At 41.2% G+C, this 22,027-nt stretch overlaps 1 pseudogene; it reads left to right on the forward strand.

Moving 5' to 3' along the window:
* Positions 1-18,277: 18,277 nt before the first annotated feature.
* LOC118834238 lies at positions 18,278-20,772 on the forward strand (annotated as a pseudogene).
* The last annotated feature ends 1,255 nt before the right edge of the window (positions 20,773-22,027 follow it).

The following is a 22,027-nucleotide window of genomic DNA, read 5'->3' on the forward strand; positions in this document are numbered from 1 at the left end:
TGTATGGAGCACTCAGACCCCTCAAGACACCTTAGATAAGTCTTAGGATCCCTTGGCATATGCTTTTCCTTGCATAATTGACCTTTTTATTAATATTTTAAGCTTATGCATTCTTCTACAAGTTCCCTGTTTTGTTCTAAACTTTGATACTGAAATTTCGCATATAACTTTTTGGTTCTAGGAACAAGGAAAGCAGGATAAATTAATGGAATGATAATTGAAGCCAGAATGCGGTGCACATTATATTCATGGATTAATGCCTAATGTTGGTTACTTAACCAATTCAGTGCCATGCTTATCCATCAGTAATTAGTGATTTTTTTGGCTAGGAGAAAATGGTAGTAGAACTTTCTGGCATAACTACCCACCCTGACTGGTCTGAATGCAAAAATACAAAAAAAGGTCCTTGTGTCCTTGGTTCCTTGGGTGGGGTGGTGGGTGTGTATGGAAAAAACATCACAACACGAAGCAATTTGAACTTTTTGAAACGAAGTGCTAAATAATGCTTATGAATTTGTACTTTTCAAAACACATGTCCATTATCTACTTTGAGTCTCTACAATAGTGAAGTAGAAGAAGACAGACTTAGAGTCAGACCTGTATTCAAATCATGCCATAGACACCGGCTACTTGACTAAGTCAAAACTCAGCCTCAGTTTCTTTGTGCAAAACGGGGGATGCTATTTCCATTATGTACTGGACAGGTAGGAAAAATCAGAAAACAGCTCTGCAAACCTTAAAATCCCAATGCAAATTGTAAATTCAGCATTTCGATTTGTGTTTATTTTTCAATAATATTCATGGTTTGTCAGTAGCAAACTTGAAGCTGTTTATAGATTGCAGTCAATTGTGTTTTCTTAAAGACTTTTCTCATTAAAAAAATAACAGGTGGCATGATATCTGTCTGACATGCATTTCTGAGGCATGGATTTGGCCATCAAGTGTTTTTACTTTAGAATTTGGGTACAGTTTCCCATGCCCCCCTTATTTCTTTGAATCACAGACTGGAAGGATCTGAGAGGTGATCTAATCCAGTCCCCTATTCCTAGACAGGACTGCCTCCTGCCAGAAGAAATAATTGTTCCTTTCTCTAAAATGTCTAGAAACTTCATTAGTTCTGGCTTCTGATCCTTGGAATTGAGTGTTCCTAATGTCAAACTTAAATGTTACTTTTAAAACATAACTGTTCATAGGGAAAGCAGAAGTTGTTGATTGCTACTTTAATATTAATATTTAGTTTCTTCTTTGCCTTCTCTGTTAAAATAAACCAAGTTCCTTTAATTTAATCAAAATGGGAGTAGATTCAGAAGTGAAATTACACATAGGGTCTATTTCCCAAATCTCGTTATTTCAGTTGTTTCTCTTTGATGCTTTATAATTCATGGCCATTTCAGTATACAAGCTCTCCTTATCATTCATTCTAACAGCCTGATACACACTTCATTCCCCACCCCACACTGAGGCTACTACAGGTAGAGAGTAACCAAGCTGTCCTGGGTTAACAGGGTCAGCTGGTAGTTAAAATAACGAATTATCTAATTATCTAATGTCTCTTGCCTACTCAGGTAGCGCCTTCCAGAGCTATTTTTTCACTCTTTTTTTTAAACCGCTCAATGCGTGTATTCTACCTTGGCATCTCAGATCCTTTCTTCACTTTTCCCAATTCAGCAAAGGCTTTTTTCTCTTTCTCCCATATTCAGTTGCAGTTTTCCTAGTTGGGAGCCGAGAGGCCTTTAGTCTGATCCTGCTGGAACAAGGATCCCCTACCCAACGTCCTGGACAAGTGGTCATTGTACCTTTGCATGAAGACCTCCGATGTACTAGAAACTAATAACTTCTTAGGCAGCTCATTGCATTTTTACTATTTTGATTGCCCTCTTCTGAATTCTGAACTTCCTCAGATATTTCACTGACCTATCTAAAATGGGGCACCCAGATCTAAATGTAGGACTCTAGATGTGGTCTGACTAGAGCAAAATAAGGTGTCATTTTCATGGGTCTGGACAGTACTGCTCAGTGCTACCTAAAATCAGTTCTTTTGACTACCATATTACTGTTGATTTATTAAGCTTATAGTCTACTAAAGCACCTAGATCTTTTTCAGACAAGTTTCATTTAGCCCAGCCTCTCCATTATTCTATATTTGTGAAGTTGATTTAAAAAATATATATATATTTTATTTTTTTCTCCAATTATGTTAAAACAATTTTTAACATTTTATTTTTTTATTTTTTTTCCTTGGAGGAGAATGTCTTTAAATATTTTTATTAACTAAAAAGAGAGAGAACAATATTGCTGAATAGGGAATGCAGCTAGAAATACTAGAACTTCAACAAATTTTAAAAACTATTTGAAACCAAAGATTTAATTCAAAACAGAAAATGCAATAAAACTAGGAACAATCTGAAAAAAAGAAAAAGATAAACCAATAACTAATTTTATTAAATAGAAGAAAAAACGAAATCAAATTGCTTTTATTGAAAGTGAAAAACACAACAAATTGAGATATAATAAAAGATATTGAAATAACTTTCGTCAAATATTCTCCAATAAAGCGTACAACTTAAATAAGTGAATCTTTACAAAAATATACTTAAATTAATTTTTAACATTTTAAAAAAATTTTGAGCTCCAAATTCTATCCCTCCTTTATTCTCCCCCCTCCCCTCTCCTTGAGATGATAAGCAATCAGATATAGGTTATACATGTGTAATTATGTAAAATATTTCCATAGTAGTCATTTTGTAGAAGAAGACTCAAAAAAATGAAAGTAAAAAATTGCTTCAGTCTATTCAGACAATATCAGTTCTTTGGAGGTGGATAGCATGCTTTATCATTAGTCGTTTGGGAGTGTCTTGGGTCATTGTATTCCTAAGGATAGCCAAGTCATTCACAATTCTTCATTGTACAATATTGCTGTTACTGTGTACAACACTTTGCATCGGTTCATGTAAGTCTTTCTCCAGGTTTTTCTGAAATCATCCTGCTTGTCATTTCTTATAACACAATAATATTCCATCACAATCATATTCCACAGTTTGTTTAGTCATTCCCCAATTGACGGGCATTCATCCCTTTGATTTCCAATTCTTAGCCACCACAAGAAGAGCTGCTATAAATATTCTTTGTAGAAATAGATCCTTCCCCCTCCCTTTTTATGATGTCTTTGGGAATATAGACTTAGCAGTGGTATCACTGGATCAGAGGGTATACACAATTTTTTTTTTTGTGGGGGAAGGCAGGGCAATTGGGGTTAAGTGACTTGCCCAAGGTCACACAATAAGTTTGTCAAGTGTCTGAGGTTGGATTTGAACTCAGGTCCTCCTGACTCCAGGACTGGTGCTCTACTCACTGCCCCACCTAGCTGCCCTGGGTATACACAATTTTATAGCCCTTTGGGCATAGTTCTAAATTGCTTTCCAAAATGGTTGAATCAGTTTACATGAAGCTGAATTTTTTGAACCCAAGGCTAAGACTTTTATATTTACTGCTATTGAATTTCTTATAACATTCAGCTCAGTGTTCTTGTCTGAGACTTTTTTGATCCTAACTCTGTCATCCATTTGTTAGCACTCCCTCCTCCTAGCTTAGTGTCATCTGCTAATTTGATAATTAATCATGGCCTCTATGCCTTTATCTAAGTCATTGATAAAAATGCTAAAGAGCATGGGACCAAGCACAGATACCTTCTAAGACCGCTAATGACCGAATCCACCAACTAACCAATGCTACTCTATCTTGTCCACAAGGGTGACATGAGACCATTAGACAAAATCTCAAATAGAAACTATGTTGGTTGGGGTCCTGTGTTTGACAAGAACTGCTGGGAAAACTTTGGCAGTTTGGCAGAAAATAGCCTGATATCATATGTCAGAATAAGGTCCAAATGAATACACGACCTCAATATAAAAGGTTACATAAATAAAGGAGAAGCGTAGCTCAATGGATAGAATGTTTGGCCTGGAGTCAGGAAGATGAGTTCAAATGTGGTCTCAGACACTTGACTAGCTGTGTGACCCTGGGCAAGTCACTTAACCTCTATCTTGGTTTCCTCATCTGTAAAAAATACTAGTACCTACTTCCCAGGGTTGTTGTGAGTACCAAATGAGAAAATAGTCGTAAAGCACTTAGCATAGTGCCAGGCACTTACTAAGCACTAAATAAATGTTAGCTGTTATAATGATTAACTAGAGGGAGACGTCAAGAAACATTGATTAAGCACCTTTTTGTCAGATGCTGGGGATACAAAGATAAAAATGAAATATTCCTTGCCCTCATGGAGTTCCATAAGTGGAAACATGTACATATAAGTTTATACCAAAAAAAAAAGTGCAATTGGGGAAGGAATGACTGCACTGGGGTAGGGATAAAGAAAGGAAGGCCTCATGTTGAAGGTGGCTCTGGGGCTAAGATTCAAAAGAAATGGGGTTTCTAAGAGGTAGAGGCAAGGCTGAGGATGCATTCCAGGCATAGGGGATTGGTCAAAGTCCTGGAGACATTTAGATCTGGATTGTTGTGCTGAAGAACAGAAAGAAGGAAGACGTAGTGGCACTTTAGAAGTGTGTGAAAGAGTGGATGTAAGGCTGGAGAGACATGTTGGACTCAGGTTGTGAAAGGCTTGAAATCCCAGAGTTTTCATTAGATCCTAAATCATAATAGGGGGCCATTGGTGCTTAATGAGCAATGGGAATGACCAGATTGGACCTTTGCTTTGGGTATATCACTTTGACATCTGTGGGGAGATTAGAATGGAAATAGAGAGAGGCTCGAGGCAGGGAAATCAAATTAGGAGGTTGTCATAAGTCTAAATCAGCCATGAGGAAGGGCTAAACCAGGCTGTTGGCCTGTGGACGGTGTTGGAATAGGAACAAGAAAGATCTGAGTTTAAATCTAGCCTCAGGCACTTACTATGTGACCCTGGGCAAGTCACTTAACCTCACTCAGCCTTGGTTTCCTCATCTGAAAAGTGGAGGAGATAATAGCACCTACCTCCTAGGGTTGTTTGAGGATAAAATGAGAATATTTGTAAAGCCCTTTGTAAATCTGTATGTCTATATAAGTGCTGACTATTGTTATCCTTATTATAGCTCAGCCAAGGGGTGATAAAGAACTGAACTGGTGGTCACTATGTGAGTAGAAAGAAGATATTGTGTGAGAGAAATGTAGATATAGAAACAAATCAAGGTGGAGAAAAGGAGACAGATGTAAGGGATGTTTAGAGGTTGAATCTCTTCTTTAGGCTCTTTTGGTGACCTCTTCTGCCTTTAATTACCATCTCTCTTTAGATGACAGATGGATAAAAGATCAATCAATAAACATTTTTTAAAAATTTTTATTGGGCTCACTTTATTGTGCTTTGCAGACACTGCATTTTTTTATAAATTGAGGGTTTGTGGCAACCCTGTGTCGAACAAGTCTATTGGTGCCATTTTTCCAATGCTTGCTTCGTGTGTCTGTGTCACATTTTAGTAACACTCGTAATATTTCAAACTTTTTCATTATTATTATGTCTGTTATGGTGATCTGTGATCAGTGATCTTTGATGTTACTATTGTAATTGCAATAAACATTTATTAAGTGCCTACTATATGCACTGGGCTAATCGCTGACAATACCAAAAAAAAAAAAGAGGCAAAAACCAGTCCTTGCCTTCAAGGAGCGCACACTCTAATGGGAGAGACAACATGCAAACAAAGGTATGAAAATCAAGACACATACAGGATAAATAGGAAATAATTCAAAGAGGGAAAGCTCTGGAATTAAGAGGGGTTAGGGAAGGCTTCCTAAAGAAGGTGAGATTTTAGTTGGGACTTAAAGGAAGCTGGGGAGGTCAGTAGTTGGAGTAGAGGAGGGAACGATAGACAGCCAGAGAAAATGCTCTGAGCTGAGAGATGGAATGTCTTGTACGTGAAACAGCCGGGGGGAGGGGGGGAGTGTCACTGAATGGAAGAGTCTGTGTTGGGGAATGAGGTGTAAGGAGACTGGAAAGGTTGGAGGAGGCTAGGTGATGAAGGGCTCTGACATCTAGCAGGTTTTTGTGTTTGATCCTGGAGGTAATATGGAACCACTGGAGTTTATTGAGTAAATGGGGTTGGGGTGGGGAGAGAGGGGTGACCTGATTGGGCCTGAGCTTTAGCAGAATCACTTAAGTAGCTGAATGGAGGATGGATTGAAGCGGTAAGAGACTAGAGGCAGGCCTATTGGACATTTCAAACTGGATGTCCTAGAGACATCTTAACTTCAACAGGATAAAATAGAACTCCTTTTCTTTTTCCCTCAACTGGTCCTTCTGAATCACATAGGACAAGAGGTCATGGATCTAGAGTTGTAAAGCCATGTAGTCCAATTTGCTTATTTCATAGATGGGGAAACAGGCCCAAGAGGCACAAGGGATTTGTCCAAGTTTACACCGGTGCTGACCACTTCAGGAGTAGCTTTTGAATTCAGACCCTGTGGCTCCAGATCTAGTGGTTTTGGGATGAAAGCTCTAGCAACTATGGGCTTTTTAGGACTAAGTTACTTTGCAGTTTGTGATGACACACAAGGTCAGAATGAGGCAGAAAAGGCAATAGGATGGGTGCCATATGATTGAATCAGGCAAAGCTCTGCATTTGGGTCAAAGATTTGTTAACCTTTGTGGATGTTGTAAGAGCATGATGAAAAAAAAACACATTCAAAGGTTTTAAGATTTAACAATCTAATGAGAAAACAGTCTTTCACAAAAAATCCTATTCCGATGCCTCATTGTGGCACGGCCATCCCAGAAGGACCCAAGTTCTGGCAGGTCTTAACAAGCTAGAGAGTTTTTGAATTGTGCCAGGGTTATGTGCCTTGCATTCAAGGAATAACCCAAATAAATTTTGAGAGGCTCATCATTAAACAGACATTTGTCCATGGAGCAATAAAGAAAGTAATGATCCACGTGTCTGGTTTTAGTCACAGCAACTAAGGGAAAGTGTCTGCCTGGGTACAGAAGAAGTTTGATGTGTATCCTTGGAAGGAGGACCCTCACTGCTGAAATCAGAGTTCTTTTAAGTAAGAAAAAAAACCATCCTCTCCTCACCCCCGAAACCAATCACTGGATATTACACTGAGAAAGCTGTAACAAATTATGGAGCTGGTGGAAATTACTGCTGTCTTCTGGGATTTTAAGAAATCCTTTGTACATGCATTCTTGATTTATCAGATCATTCTAAGACCACATCTCAAAGTCACCAACTTTGTCATCTTGCTTTGCTTTGGATGGAACCATAGCATGGAAAGGCTAAAAAAAAAAAAACCATCTCCAGATGTTGTGTGGCACATACAGTCCTGACAATACTAATCCATAATGGAGTGGTGGCCAGCTGAGATATTGCTTCAAAATATAACCAAGGAATGAGGTTTCATAACCTCTTTCAGAAAGAGGTTTTCCTGTGCTTAACTATCTCCGTGGCTGGTAAGTTCTTTGCTATGCAAATGTAAGATGTCAATATTATTCTGTATATAAAGATATATAAGCATTTATCTATTAATGTGTATATGTACATGTCTTCATATATTATGTATCTTTGTATATATGCATACATACACATATATACATATACATATTGAGTCTGTTTATTCTTTTGGTCTCAGTGAAGATAGAGAACATTGATTGAGTTACTTCAATTTAACAATTTGGAATCACAGGTTGTATCTTTTCTCTGTTTTAAATCTCCAGTAGTTCCCTGTTGCTTCCTGAATAAAATTTCAACTCCTTTGCCTCTCAGTCAAGGCCTCAGCTCCTGGGTCAAATATAAAATCCTCCTTTTGTCTTTTCAAAGCCCTGTTTAATGCTGTCTTCCTCCTCATCCCCACCTTGCCAGTCTTCTCATACTTTATCCCCTTCATGTACTCTTCATCCAATGACACTGGACCACCTTCGTGTTTCTCTAACAAGATATTCCATCTCTAAATGCCAGGAATTTTCACTGCATGTCCCTCAATGCCTGAAATACTCTTTCCTTCTCATCCCTTGGCCTCTCGGCTCCCTGGCTTCCTTCAAGTTCCAGCTAAAATCCCTCTTCTACAAGCAGTTATCCTCAATTCCCCTTAAACCTAGGGCCTTTCCTCTGTTGATTATTTCCAATTTATCCTTGTATATAGTTTGTACAAAGTTGTTAGCATGTTGTTTCACCCAATAGACTGTGAGCTCCTTGAGACTAAGATTTGTCTTTTCCTTTCTTTATATCCCCAGCACTTAGCACAGTGCCTAGTACAAGTAGGTGCTCAATAAATGTTTATTTTTCTAACTGCCATCCTCCTTTCCAACTCATGGCACTTTCCTCTGTGTATTTTGCACTCTAACCAGGATGCTACCTTCTTTTACCTCCTGGACCTTTACTCATATTCTTCTTTATTCATACAAGTGACATTTGCGTAGCACTTGAAGATTTGCAAAATCCATTACACGGATATAGACATATTATTGGGTAACACAGATGTCATTTTCCTCATTTTACATATGAACAAAATAAGACCCAGAGGTGAAATTACTTATCTGTGGTCACAAAGCCAGTGTCTGAGATTGGTTTTTAACACAGGTTTCTGAACCCCAAGGTGGAGGCTCTATTCACTAAGCCTTGGATCTCTTTAGCTCTCCATCCCCCTTTTCTCTCTCTCCCCCTCTCCACCTATTGAATTCTTATCTACCTTTTAAGGCCCAATTCAAATGCTTTGCCTTTTCCTCCTGGAACTTCTTCCTCCTAGGATCTCACCTTGCACCTTAGATCTCTCAATTGTACTAATCTAGTAATGTTCTGTATTGTGTTATCTGTGCTTGGGTCTTATCCCCACTCCTAGACCTATGAAGTCCTTGAAGGCAGGACCTCTATCACCTTTGCCCTTGGTATATAGGCCCTTCAAAAATGTTTGTTTGTTGAATAGAACCATAGAGTGGGGGTGGGGAACCTGCGACCCTGAGGCCACATGTGGCCCTCTAGGTCCTCAAGTGCAGCCCTTTGACCAAATCCAAACTTCACAGAACAAAGCCCCTTAATAAAAGGATTTGTTCTGTAAAACTTGGACTCAGTCAAAAGACTGCACCCAAGGACCTAGAGGGACCTATTACTCTAAATTTTAGAGTATTTATTTGTCTCCTAATTCTGTAGATGAGGAATCCTCCTTTCTACTCTCCTCATTCCAGTGTCTTCACCAATTATTATGCCCTTTGGCAACAAATGGGTTCTTATCTAATCCTTGGAGTACATGAGGGAAAAAAAGAGTTAATAATGCCTGCCTGTTCTGATTGATGTGGTGGTAGGACGCCCCCTGGTGATTTCTATGGAACACTTCTCTCAGACCCTGGTTTGTGACAGCCCACGGCCACTGGGCATTTTGGGGGGGGTGTGTGTGTGACTGATTTCATTGATATATGGAACTTCCAAAGAGAAGACTTCCCCTGCTAGTGTAGATCAGCATCTGCTCTGAAACTTAGAGAGTTTCTTGGGGACACCAAAGTATTAAGTGATTTGCCTAGAATCAGAAAGTTATTACGTGTCAGAAGCAGGACTCAACACCAGGTTTGCCCAACTTAGAGTCTGGTGTGTTATTCATTATAGCAATGATCTTGAAAGTAGGGTCCTGTCACCCTGGGTGGGAAAGCATGCCATAAGCCCAAGGGATGTACGATCAACCAGTCAGAGATGGTAGAAAGGCTTGTTGCATGTCTTCTTCTACCCCTTGTTGGTAAATGAGGGGCTTGGCTCCTTCCTATAGCTGTGCAGACTCCCATCTTCTCTTCTGCCCCAGTGAATAATTATACCTGAACCTAGGCTGTGATTCTCCCTCCTGTGCCCTGGCTTCCAGTGTACCCACTTTGTTGCTGTAGCAGGCACTCCTGAGCTGGTTTTACACCCTTTGGTTATCTCTAGACTCTGGTGAGTAAGAGCTGCCCCCCTCCCTCCTCCCCCCTTTAGTTTTGATGGGACACAGTGAGTTGCACAGGATGAGCTGGTATGGATAGTTTGTAATTTATCTCACGGATCTCATTACATCATTTCCCTCTCAAATGCATCATTCTTTGGAATTTCCCTATTATCACCCAGTTTTGCAACCACAACTGTCATCCTTAGCTCCTCACTCTAACTTATCCTTATATCTAGGGAGTCACCAAATCTTAACATTTCTACCTTCACAACATCTCATTTTGTTTGGGCTTCCTGGGATATCGCTTGCCCTGAGTTCAGGACTGTAGAGAAAATCTTACACCATGTAATTAATTGCCTCCCTTAAAGGACTTCTCCCTATCCACTGATTCTTTGCTTGGACTCCTTTCTCAAAGTTTAGTATACTCCCACCCCACTGTTTCTGACATCCTAGTTGCAGATGAACAAATCAGTTTCTTAGAATCTGCCTTTTACACTGCCTGCTCATTTTCCCAGCCAGTTACTTGACTTTTGTCCTCTTTGTCAGGGTATGACTGCTTCCAGAGTGGAGAGTGCTCTGTCTCAAGCTTCAGGGGTTTTGCGCTGCTGTTTTCTGAGTACTTCTGTTCTGAGGTGGTATGATACTCCTCTCCTGGCCTGTGCTCTGGTCTGTGAGTGCAAACACTCCTTTCTGCTGTGTAACTACCAGGAGCACTCCCTCTCCACAGTCACCACAAACCCACACCAGTGCGCCTCCTCCCCCAAGGACCACCAATCAGAACTATGACCCAGATCCAAGCAGGGCAAAGCAAGAGAACCTTGCCTCAGTGCCAGCAAAGAGATCTCTGCACTCCTGCTCTGATCAGCCACTTGATTCCCCCCAGTGTCTGTGGGCGTGGAGTTCTGGAAGCAGCCAGAAGTAGCCACCACAGCTGCAGCCACCTCTGCCACCCTGGGGCTGGGGCCGGACCACGCACTTCTCTCACCTAGGTCCAACAGTTTTCCCACTGACCTGCTAAGTTGTCTTTGGCGTTTGTGGGTTGAGAAATCTGGAAACTGCCACAGCTCAGTGATTCAGTGCCCTGAGGCCTGCTCTGTTCACTCTACTCCAGCCTGGTCTCTTCCGATGTGACCTAGGGTGGGCTGTGCTCTGCTCCCAGGATGGTGCGATAGACCCTTCTCAATGAACATCCAGGCCATCTTGGGCTGGAGACGTATTTCACCCTGTCATTTTGGGGGTTTTGTAGCTCTAGAATTTGTTTAGAGTCATTTTTTACAGGTGTTTGGAGGGATTTAGGGGAGAGCTTAAGCGAGTATCTGTTTTTAAGCCACCATCTTGGCTCTGCACCCCCACCCCCGCCCCCAGTTCTCTTTCTTCTTGTCCTTCCATTTCTTCTCAGTCTCCTTTAATGGCCCTCCATCCATGTCATACCCACTGACAGGGTATATGCCCCAAAGCTCCGATCTGGGCCTTTTTTTCCCCTACACTATCTCATCAGTTCCACAGGTTTAATCATTGTGTCTACACAGATGATTCCCAGATCTATATATCTAGCACTTGGCTCTCTCCTGAGCCATAGTCCTACATCACCAACTGCTTCTTGGGCATTTCAAACTTAGCATATTTGAAACAACTTGTTAATTTTCTCTTCAAACCTTTGCTTCTAAACTTCTGTATTTTTGTCAAGGACACCACCATCCTCCAAGTCATACAAGTTTGTAACCTAGTGTCCTTCTCAACTCTTCACTCTCATTTCCTGTGTGCAGTCTATTGTCAAAGCTTCTTGTTTCTGCTTTCACAACCTCTCATGTATGGGTCTCTTTCTCTCTGCTCACGTAGCCACCAACCTAGATTAGATTCTTATCACCTTTTGCTCGGGCTATTACAAGCCTTCTAACTGGTATCTTTGCCTTAAGTCTTCCCCATTTAGATCCATCATTCACACAGCTGCCAAAATGATTTTCTTATGAAGGTCTGACCATATCACTGTTCTACTCAATAAACTCTAGTGGCTTCTCATTTCTTCCATTCATAAATTAAAATCCTATGTTTGTGATTTAGGGATGTGTGTGGAGAACTTTTCACAGTTTGGACCTTTCTGACCTTTCTAGTCTTTTCATACCTTATTCCCTTCTACATATTCTATCCTCCAGCTAAATTGGCCTCTCTCACACCTGACACTCTATCTCCGGTCTCTATCCCTTTTCATTGGTCTCTCATTCTTAGAATGTACTCTTTCCTCTCTTCCTCCTCTTAGAATCCCTGGCTTTTCTCAGGGCTTGGTTGGAATGCTACCTTCCATAGGAGACTTTTTCCTGTCTCCCCAGTTGCTCCTGCTTTCATCTCTGAGATTCCCTGTTACCTGGGATCACCTTCCAGTTGCCTGTTTCCACCAGGAAATGGGTAAGTGGGGAAAACAATTCTTTGCCATAAGTTTTTCTGATAAAGTTTTCATTTCCGAGATATATAAGGAAATATGTAAGGAGCTGATTTAAATTTATGATACTAAGAACCATTCCCCATTAGATAAATGGTAAAGGATATGTACAGACTGTTTTCAAAGAAAGAAATCTAAGCTGTTAACAATGATATGAAAAAATATTCCCAGTCACCAATACAAGAACACAACTATGAAGTTCCACTTCATACCTACAAGACTGGTGCTAGGGTCTTGACCAGCAAGTTGCCCTATCTCAGTACGCAATGATGAGGCAGGAGCAAAGATGGTTATAACTCCGATTTATTGGCAGACATTATCCAGTTTTATAGGGTTTTGTACTACATAAGCAGAAGCAGGTGTTCAAGGGGATGAAAGCATGGGAAAAAGGAGATGTGCTTCAGTAATGTATTGTTGCACTTAGATTAGATGTAAGTAGCAATATCTGGTGGGAAGAATCTGGATTATTGTAAACTATGTTGCCTACAAGCGTATGGGAAAACTAGGGCTGTGGTAAGGTTTCCATAGGAGTATGGGAACAGAACGGGGTGCTGTCCTACAGTATCTACGGAGGCATGGGAAGGCTCAGGCATGTAGCCAGCTGATATCAGAGCTGTATGAGCTATGTGAGGCACGGGGCAGGATGCCCTTGTAAAGTATCAAAGAAGTTCCCATTAATTAAAGCATGTTTGTGTTAGGCACTGGTTCAAGAGCATTAGGTAGTGGCCAGCTGTGTTCCTCCTATTGGACTTGTGAGTCCTTGGTGAATGGACTCTGCCTGCATGAGAAAGGATGGCTATCAGAGCAAGGGGGGGGGCTGTTAGGGGGGCTGCTAGGGACGGAAGTCTTTCCTCCGGGTGCCTACGTTCCAACTCCTACTAAGCCTGTCTGGTATTACCCAGGAAACAGGCCAAGCGCTAGGGTCCGAGCAGCCCCAGGGTCGGCACTAACTCCCTACAGACTGGCAAAGATGACTAAATAGGAAAATAAGTATTTGAGGGGAAACTGCAAATTTGTACTCTGTTGGTAGAGGTGCAAACTGGCCTAGCTATTCTGAAAAGTAGTTTGGAACTAAACTGTGCATATTCTTTGACCTGACTATATCAGATCTATACCCCAAAGAAAATTTTTTTTGAAAAGGAAAAGGACCTATATATACAAAAAATATTTATAGCAGCTCTTTATAGTAGAGAAAACCCAAGGAAACTAAGGGTTACCTGCCTAATGAGGAAAAAATAAACAATTATATGAATGTAATGGAATATTATTGAGCCACAACAAATGACAAAATGGATTGTTTCAGAGGCATCTTGGAAGACCTCTGTGAACTCATGTAGAGTGAAATAAGCAGAGTTAGGAGACCCATTGGTACAATGACAACATTATGAAGAAAAACATCTTTGAAAGACTTTTTAAGTCTGAATAATGAATGATAAACCTTGAGTTTTGGGAAATGGAGATGAATCACTCCACTTACCTCCTGCTAGAGGGGTGATGGACTTAAAATGCAGAATGAGACATACATAACCATTGTATGAATTTATTTTGCTAAAATTAATATTATGAAAGTTTTTTTGGTACAGTTGGAGGAAGAGACAATAAATGCTTGTAAAACAAATAAATGAATATATTTTTAAAATAATTTGTAAAACAAGAAAATAATGTATTTCAGGAAAAAAGTTATTACTTTGTATCTACTCTGTATTTATTTTCTATGCACCTTGTCAGTTACATGCTGTCTCTCATTAAAATGAATGTTTCTTGAGGGCAGAGCCTGATTTTTGGTTTTCTTGGCTCCAGTGTTTGGCATAGGGCCTGATACGTAATAAGATGACAAAAATGGGAATATTTCTTGTTGACTGATTTTCTAGTTTAAGTTAAAGTACACAAAAATAAAGGTATATTGCTTTTAGAATCACTGATCATTTTGCTACTCTGAAACTGCTAAGGTTTTCCCCCTCCTTACCCATACCCCCCAAGTAGCTACAATAGACTAGGATGAAGGCAGAATGTGATAATAACCATGGAAAACAAGATCCTCCAAAGTATCAAAGCTCCTCTCGAGAGGGCAGCGGTTAGCAAATTGCTATGTGAGCACAGAGAGGGAGAGCAATCTTTTATTGCTGTGAGGATCAAGCAGGTTTTGTGAAGAAGGTGTCCTTTAACCTGAGTCTGGAGTAATGGGTAAGAATTCAGCAGAGCTGGGTTGAAAAAGCTCTTCAGGCAGATGGAGTTTCTTCCTGCCTCTAGCTCTGAGTCTTTGTTTTAAGATTTAAAAGAAAATTCCATTTTATTTTATTTTTTGGTCCAAGTTTTCTCCCTCCTGCCTCCCCCTACCCTTTACCTCCATCTAGAAAAAAGCAAGAAAAACAAAGTGTAACAATTACATATAGTTAAGCAAAACAAACTTCTACATTAGCCATGTCCAACCCCTCCCAAACAAAAGAAAACAAAAACAAAAAAGCAAGCCCCCAAACCCAACAAAACAAACCCATAAAACTCAATTTGTACTGAGTCTATCATTTCTCTATCTAGAGATGGGTAGCAGTCATCTGGAACTGTGGTTGGTTGTTGTATTGATCAGACTTCCTAAGTCTTTCAAAGTTATTTGTCTTTACAATGTTGTTGCATGAATTGTTCTAGTTTCTTTTTTATCTAGTTCAGTTTCATTTTTTATCAGTTTATACAAGTCCTCCCAGGTTTCTCTGAATCCATCTCCTTCCTCATTTCTTATAGCACAACGGTATTCCATCATATACATATACTGTAACTTGTTCAGCCATTTCCCCGAATAATGAGCACCCCCTCTGTTCCCAATTCTTTGCCACCACAAAAGGAGCTGCTATAAATATTTTTGTACATATGAGTCCTTTTCCTCTTCCCTTGATATTTTAGGGTGTAGACCTACTCCTGGTCAAGAGGTATCCACAGTCTCAAACCTTTTTGGGCATAGTTCTAAACTGTTTTTTGATGGGGTGCTTGTGCTTGGACCCTAATTCTAACATCACATTTCCCCTTAGCCTCTGCCTGGGTGCCTGTGCCTGTGGCAGAATTCTAATTTCAGAACACATCTAGTTCTCAAACATATTCTTTCCCAGGCAGCCTCTCTAGCTAAAGGGCAGTGTGCCCCCAAATTATCTCTGCTTCTTCCTCAGTAAGCATCTATGCCCAATTATAGATTGATTCAGGATGCTGATAACTGACCATACACTGAGTCTAACATGTATCCTGGACATAGTCAAATGTAAACTCCACCTGGATATTCCCAGTCAGTTGTGAACTTTTGGTGACTTAGTGACATTTCACAGGCAAAACCACACCCCTGGGTAGTCCCACTTTGGGCTATTTCCCAGTGAACTCTGAGTAAGATACCTGCGTGGTAGGTTCAAAAAGGGCATGTTCCTTTAAGAACTGACCAACCCCTAATCATGCCTTGACCATTCCCTAATCCCACCCCAACACACCTAATTGACAGGTTTCATCCCTAAATCTTGTACTTAAACTTTCCCTGTAGCCCCGTATGGTTGCAGGTTCCCTAAGAACTCTTGCCCACTTTATTTACTTAAAGTGTAATAAATCTTTGCCTCCCTGACTTAAAGAATGCTTGGGTCCGCAAATTCATTCCAGGTGGCCTTGCCTTGGGAATTTTGGTTTGGGATTTCTACATCCCTGGGTTCATTTCTCCCTCTACATTTCTACAATGATTAGAACAATTCATAGTTCCACCAGCATTGCATTAGTTTACCTGTTTTTCCACAGTACCTCCATTATTTGTTATTTTCTTTTTTGTTGTCTTTGCCAATCTGATGGATGTGAGGTGCTAATCAAGAATTGTTTTAACTTGGATCCCTCTAATTATTGGTGACTTAGAGCATTTCTTCACATGGCTATTGATATCTTGGTTTTCTTTCTCTGAAAATGCTCTATTCATATTCCTTAACCATTTAGCAATTAAGGAATGGCTGGATGGAACATTCTAAACAAAGGCATGGAGGTAGAAATTCAGTGTTTGAAAGATGGCACATCAGTTGGAATGTTTGAACAATCCTTCAATAACAGAAATGCAGATTAAAACAATTCTGAAGTTTTACTGCATCTTCTGTGAATTGTCAAAGATAACAAAAAATGAGAAGTCACTATTGGAGGAACTGTAGAAAGACAGGCATATACATAGGGTTTTTGTTTTTGCTTGTTTTTGTAATGGTTTGTTAGCCGATGTTTACTGAGTAATCATAAATTTCCATGAGGAAGCCTTGGGAAATAATGTAGTGAATATTACATTATTAGTAACTGCTTGGTCAACTGTTGTTTAAAAAAATATTTTGATAACTGTGTTTCAACATAATGGGTTTCTTTTGTAATTCTGTGTATTTTATTTTATTCATTTAAAACATTTTTCTGAGAAGTCCATAGGCTTCATCAGACTGCCAGAGGGGTCCACAACACAAAAGAAGGTCAAGAGCTCCTGGTCTATACCCTCCTTCCATTTGGATGCTGTATAGGATATCCTTTATGACCATGGTGAGCGCCTTGGGAGAATATATATCTTCTTATTTTCCCTCACGCTTGACATTTATAATGACTATGCTGTTGAAGAGAGTTTTTTTACTGTGGTTTCCTCTATCAAGGAATCTTATGTGATTTTAACATATGTGTGAGCAATTCCTCCTTAGAGGCAAATAAAGCCTACTCTTAAAAAAAGCCTACTCTTTTTTTTTTTTTTAAAGAATACAGATGTTCTTCTGGTTAATGCTATGTGATTGCGAACCTTGAACATCAAAATATCTGTAAACAGCATGGTACGGTGGAAAGAGGCAGTTAAGTGGCGAAGTAGATAGAATGGAGCCAGGGAGACTTGAGTTCAAATTCTGTCTCAGATATTTACTAGAGGAGTGACCCTGGGCTAGTCACGTTACCTTTCAGCCTCTGTTTCCACATGTGTAAAATGGGGATAATAAATAATACCTTACAGGATATAGAGATCAAATAAGATAACATATAAAAGACTTTCCAAACCTTAAAGCACAATAGACATGATAGCTATCATCATCATTCTTATTCTTTAGAATCAAAGTACCTAAGATCAGATCCCAGCTTGGAGGACCTGAATTCAATCCCATTTCTGCTACTTACCACATGTGTTACCTTGGAAGAGTCACTTCAACTCTTGGGGCCTTAGTTTACTCAGCTATAAAGTGAAGGGTTCAGACTAGATGCTTGTTAGTTTTGGGATGGGGGGAGGAAGAGAATCCCATAAAAGGATAATGTAAAGGGCCATTCCAGCCTGGTGGGGAGCAGCAGAGAGCCACAGCTGAGGACATTAGATGGGTAATGATCAATCAGGAGTTCTTAACCTGGGGTTTGTGACCTTTTTTTTTTTAAAGAGGCTTTTTGATAACTAGTTTAGTATAATTGCTTTCTTCTGCACTGCTCTGTATTTTATTTTACATATTTGAAAACATTATTTTGAGAATGGCTCTATAGGTTTCATCAGATTGCAAAAGGGGTCCCAGAAAAAGTTCTGCATCTAGAGCTGGAAGGGACCTCAGAAGTCATCTGGGATTTTTGAAGTAATTTGCCACAGAAGGGAAGCCGGTATGAAGGGAACCTTGAAATCAGGACTGCAAGTGATGCTCTGGGGGAATATTTAGTACGTGATATTGTGGGAATTGGAGATGTTCTATACAATTCACCTCTGGCAGTGCATCATATTCTTTGATTCTTATTTTTTCTTTTTATTAAAACTTTCTTATGCACTATATTACATTATGGCCAACATACTCACAGGTGTGGAATTAGAGCTGGTATCCTTGGGATATCGAACCCTACCAAATGAACACAGGACTCTTTATGTAATGGGCACCACTGATAAAAAAGTTTTACAGGTTGCGACAGAGGCCAAGGGGCGAGGCCTGGTTAAGCTGAAAGAATTAACACCTGTGGCTCATCACCATGCCCTCTGATCTGGCCAAGACAAAGGCAGTCAAGAAGAAGGAAGCTGTCAAAGCCAGGCAGCGGCCCAGAAAGGGGCGTGAAGAAAATGGAGATGCTGTCACTGAGCCACAGGTGGTAGAGGAGAAAAATGAGGAAGCCAATGGCAAAGAAACCTTAGAAGTGGATTTGCTGACCCAGGAGCTGGAAGACTTTGAGATGAAGAAAGTTGCCACCCGAGCTGTAACTAGTATCTTGGCCTCTCACTCCAACAGCACTGAAGTCCACATCATTAGCCTCTCCCTCACTTTCCATGGTGAGGAGTTACTCGGCAACACAAAGTTGGAGCTGAACTCAGGACATCGCTATGGCCTCATTGGGCTGAATGGAATTGGAAAATCTGTGCTGCTATCTGCTATTGGGAAGCGGGAAGTGCCTATTCCAGAGCACATTGATATCTACCACCTGCCTAGGGAGATGCCCCCCGGGTGACAAGACACCCCCACAGTGTGTGATGGAGGTGGATACAGAGCGGGCCATGCTGGAGAGAGAGGCTGAGTGGCTTGCCCATGAGGATGCGGAATGTGAGAAGCTGATGGAGTTATATGAACCGTTAGAGGAGTTGGATGTTGATAAGGCAGAGGTGAGGGCCTCTCAAATTCTACATGGTGTGGGCTTCACACCTGCCATGCAACAAAAGAAACTCAAGGACTTCAGTGGCGGCTGGAGGAAGAGAGTTGCTCTTGCCAGAGCCCTGTTTATCTGGCCCTTCATGCTGCTGTTAGATGAGCCCACCAACCACCTGCACCTGGATGCCTGCGTTTGGTTAGAAGAAGAACTCAAGACCTTCAAGAGAATTCTGGTCCTTGTCTCCCATTCCCAGGACTTCCTGAGTGGTGTTTGTACTAATATCATCCACATGCATAATCAGAAGCTCAAGTATTACACAGGGAATATGACCAGTGAGTGAAGATACGTTTGGAACTGGAAGAAAATCAGATGAAATGTTTCCACTGGGAACAGGATCAGATTGCTCACATGAAGAACTACATTGCTTGGTTTGGCCATGGCAGTACCAAGCTGGCCCGGCAGGCCCAGAGCAAAGAGAAGATGCTGCAGAAGATGATGGCATCAGGGCTGACAGAGAGGATTGTTAGTGATAAGACACTTTCATTTTATTTCCTGCCCTGTGGGTGTATTGGGGATCCTTGAAGAGTTTGGCCTTTGTTTCCTTTGATTAATTCAGTGTCTTTGATTGAGTCTTACTAGGTGCTAAGCCCCAGGCCCAAACCCCTATCTATTAGGTGTTAAGCGGTAACTAAGGTGGGGTTCCAGGTGGGGCCAAAGAAGGGAGGTGCTAACACCAGAGTCAATCATAGGAGCCTAAGTTCTGGTTGCTCAGATGACGTTTGATGACGTCTGAAACTGTATAAAAAGGGAGAACAGAGCTATTTGCTTAAGGCTCTCACACTCGGGACTGGGGGCAGCCGCTGTAAGGGCCTTCCCTTTCTGGCTGAACTCAGATGTTGATGGTTTTCTTGGTAATTATGAATTGTATTTGGTCTGTTTGTAATTTGTTTGTATTTGCTCTGAAGTTCAGGATGCTGGCTTTTTCCACTGAACTAAGTGAATGGTGTTTGTATGCTGGATTGAAGTAAGGTTGTTAACCCCTTAACGTTGCTTTCCTTAGCAAAGCAGATCAAAAGAACCTGGGCTTGCAGCATTTTGTGAGCTGGTTGTTGTTGGTTTTACACCCCCACAGCAGCTGCTAGCCGTATTGTTGAAACAGTGGGAAGATTCCTCCACCTGTTATCATGGTGCAGAATGTGAGCTTCAAGTACACAGATGATGGGCCCTGCATCTATAACAATCTGTAGTTTGGAATTGACCTGGATACAACGTGGCTCTGCTGGGGCCCAATGGAGCTGGAAAGTCAATCCTGCTGAAGCTGCTAACAGGACAGCTGCTGCCCACAGATGGGATATTCGAAAACACTCTCATGTCAAGATTGGCCACTATCACCAGCATTTACAAGAGCAACTGGACTTGGATCTGTCCTCCTCAGAATATATGCTGAAGTGCTACCCAGAGATCAAAGAGAAAGAGGAAATGAGGAAGATCATTGGTCGCTATGGCCTAAATGGGAAGCAGGAGGTGAGCCCAAACTGGAACCTTTCAGATGGGCAGAAGTGTCGAGTGTGCTTGTCTTGGCAGAACCCCCGCATGCTCTTCCTGGACGTGCCTACCAACCATTTAGACATTAAGACAATAGATGCTTTGGCTGATGCCATCAAGTTTGAGGGCGGCATGATGCTAGTCAGCCACGACTTCTGGCTCATCCGGCAGGTTGCCCAGGAGATCTGGGTCTGTGAGAAGCAGACAATCACCAAATGGTCTGGTGACATTCTAGCCTACAAGGAACACCTTAAGTCCAAGCTGGTGGATGAGGAGCCCCAGCTCACCAAGAGGACCCACAATGTGTGAGCTAGCCACCACAGGTTTGGGGCAGGACCTCGGTCTGGGGACTATCTGCCGCCCTGACCAGCCACCCAGGTCTGAAGCCCAGGGCTATGCTCTTGCATCACTGCAATATTCCTCATCCCTTGCCATCTCTTCCCTTTCCTCTCCCATTAACTCTCTGTTCCTGCCTTAGCAGTACTCTGACCTCTGCAGACAACACCTGTCTGTTTCCCACCCTCTCTCTGCTTACCTTTATCCATGTCTGGACCACAGTTGCCTGCCCTCCCCCACTCCCATATTGTTGACCTTATCCACACCCAGATGTTGATGCCCAGGGCCACCTGAGGGCAGCCCTGGGGCCCCAACCCTTAGAGTTGGGCCACAATGAAGGGAACTTGGGTTCAGGGAGGTATGAAGGAAGGTTCCAACTCCACCTCTCCTCCCCTCCCACTTCCACTTCTCTTCTCCCCTTCTGCTTCTGATTCAGAGCTAGGGGCTGGGGCCCTGGTTCTGATCCTGGTTGGCTTTTAAAGTATTATTTAACAATGTAACTACCAGATCTACCCAACACCCCTACAAAGCGTCCAATAAAGAAAAAGGAAAAAAAAAAAGGATTACAGAAGTAAAAGATATAATTGCTCTTCTCAAGGCGTTTACAGTTATTGGGAGGATAGAACAGAGACACATTCCTCACCTTTCCCTGGAGGGGGAAAGGTAAGGTATATTAAGTGCCAAATTAGTGGTGGAATATTAAATGTGACGGTATCAAATGGTACTGTAATGTATGTAAGAACACTTTGCATGCCTTCAGACGCTATATAAATTAAAGCCGCCCCTATTATCGTTGTTATAATGATAGCTCTGTGGACGGATAAGCAGCTCATATGTTTAGTGATGGGACATTACCTTTCCTCTTCTCACTCATTCAGAGACTGTCTAGTTGTGAGTAAAATAACCTGAAAATTTTTGCTATTCCCCGGAAACTAATTTTTTAGTCACATGCTTCTAAGAAGGAATCAACTATGAATCATGGTGGAAGGTGGAAAATGAATGATTGATGATGATCTCACTGAATCCAGTGACAAAACTTTTGATGGTCATTTATTGCCCTGTTTCTGCTTTGTGTGTTAATGAGGAGCACACATATGTGATTTTCTAAATGAATGGTAACTGTCCACTGGCATTTATAACCAGATAGACTTGTAGATAAAGTATTACACCACTAGATGTCACTACATCCCCGTATTTTTCTCATCCTTGTTTCCATTTAAGAGGTTGTACCTGAATATAAGAGGATAATAAATTGGAATT

This window comes from Trichosurus vulpecula, chromosome 1, assembly GCF_011100635.1.
Source record: "Trichosurus vulpecula isolate mTriVul1 chromosome 1, mTriVul1.pri, whole genome shotgun sequence".
Lineage (NCBI taxonomy): Eukaryota > Metazoa > Chordata > Mammalia > Diprotodontia > Phalangeridae > Trichosurus > Trichosurus vulpecula.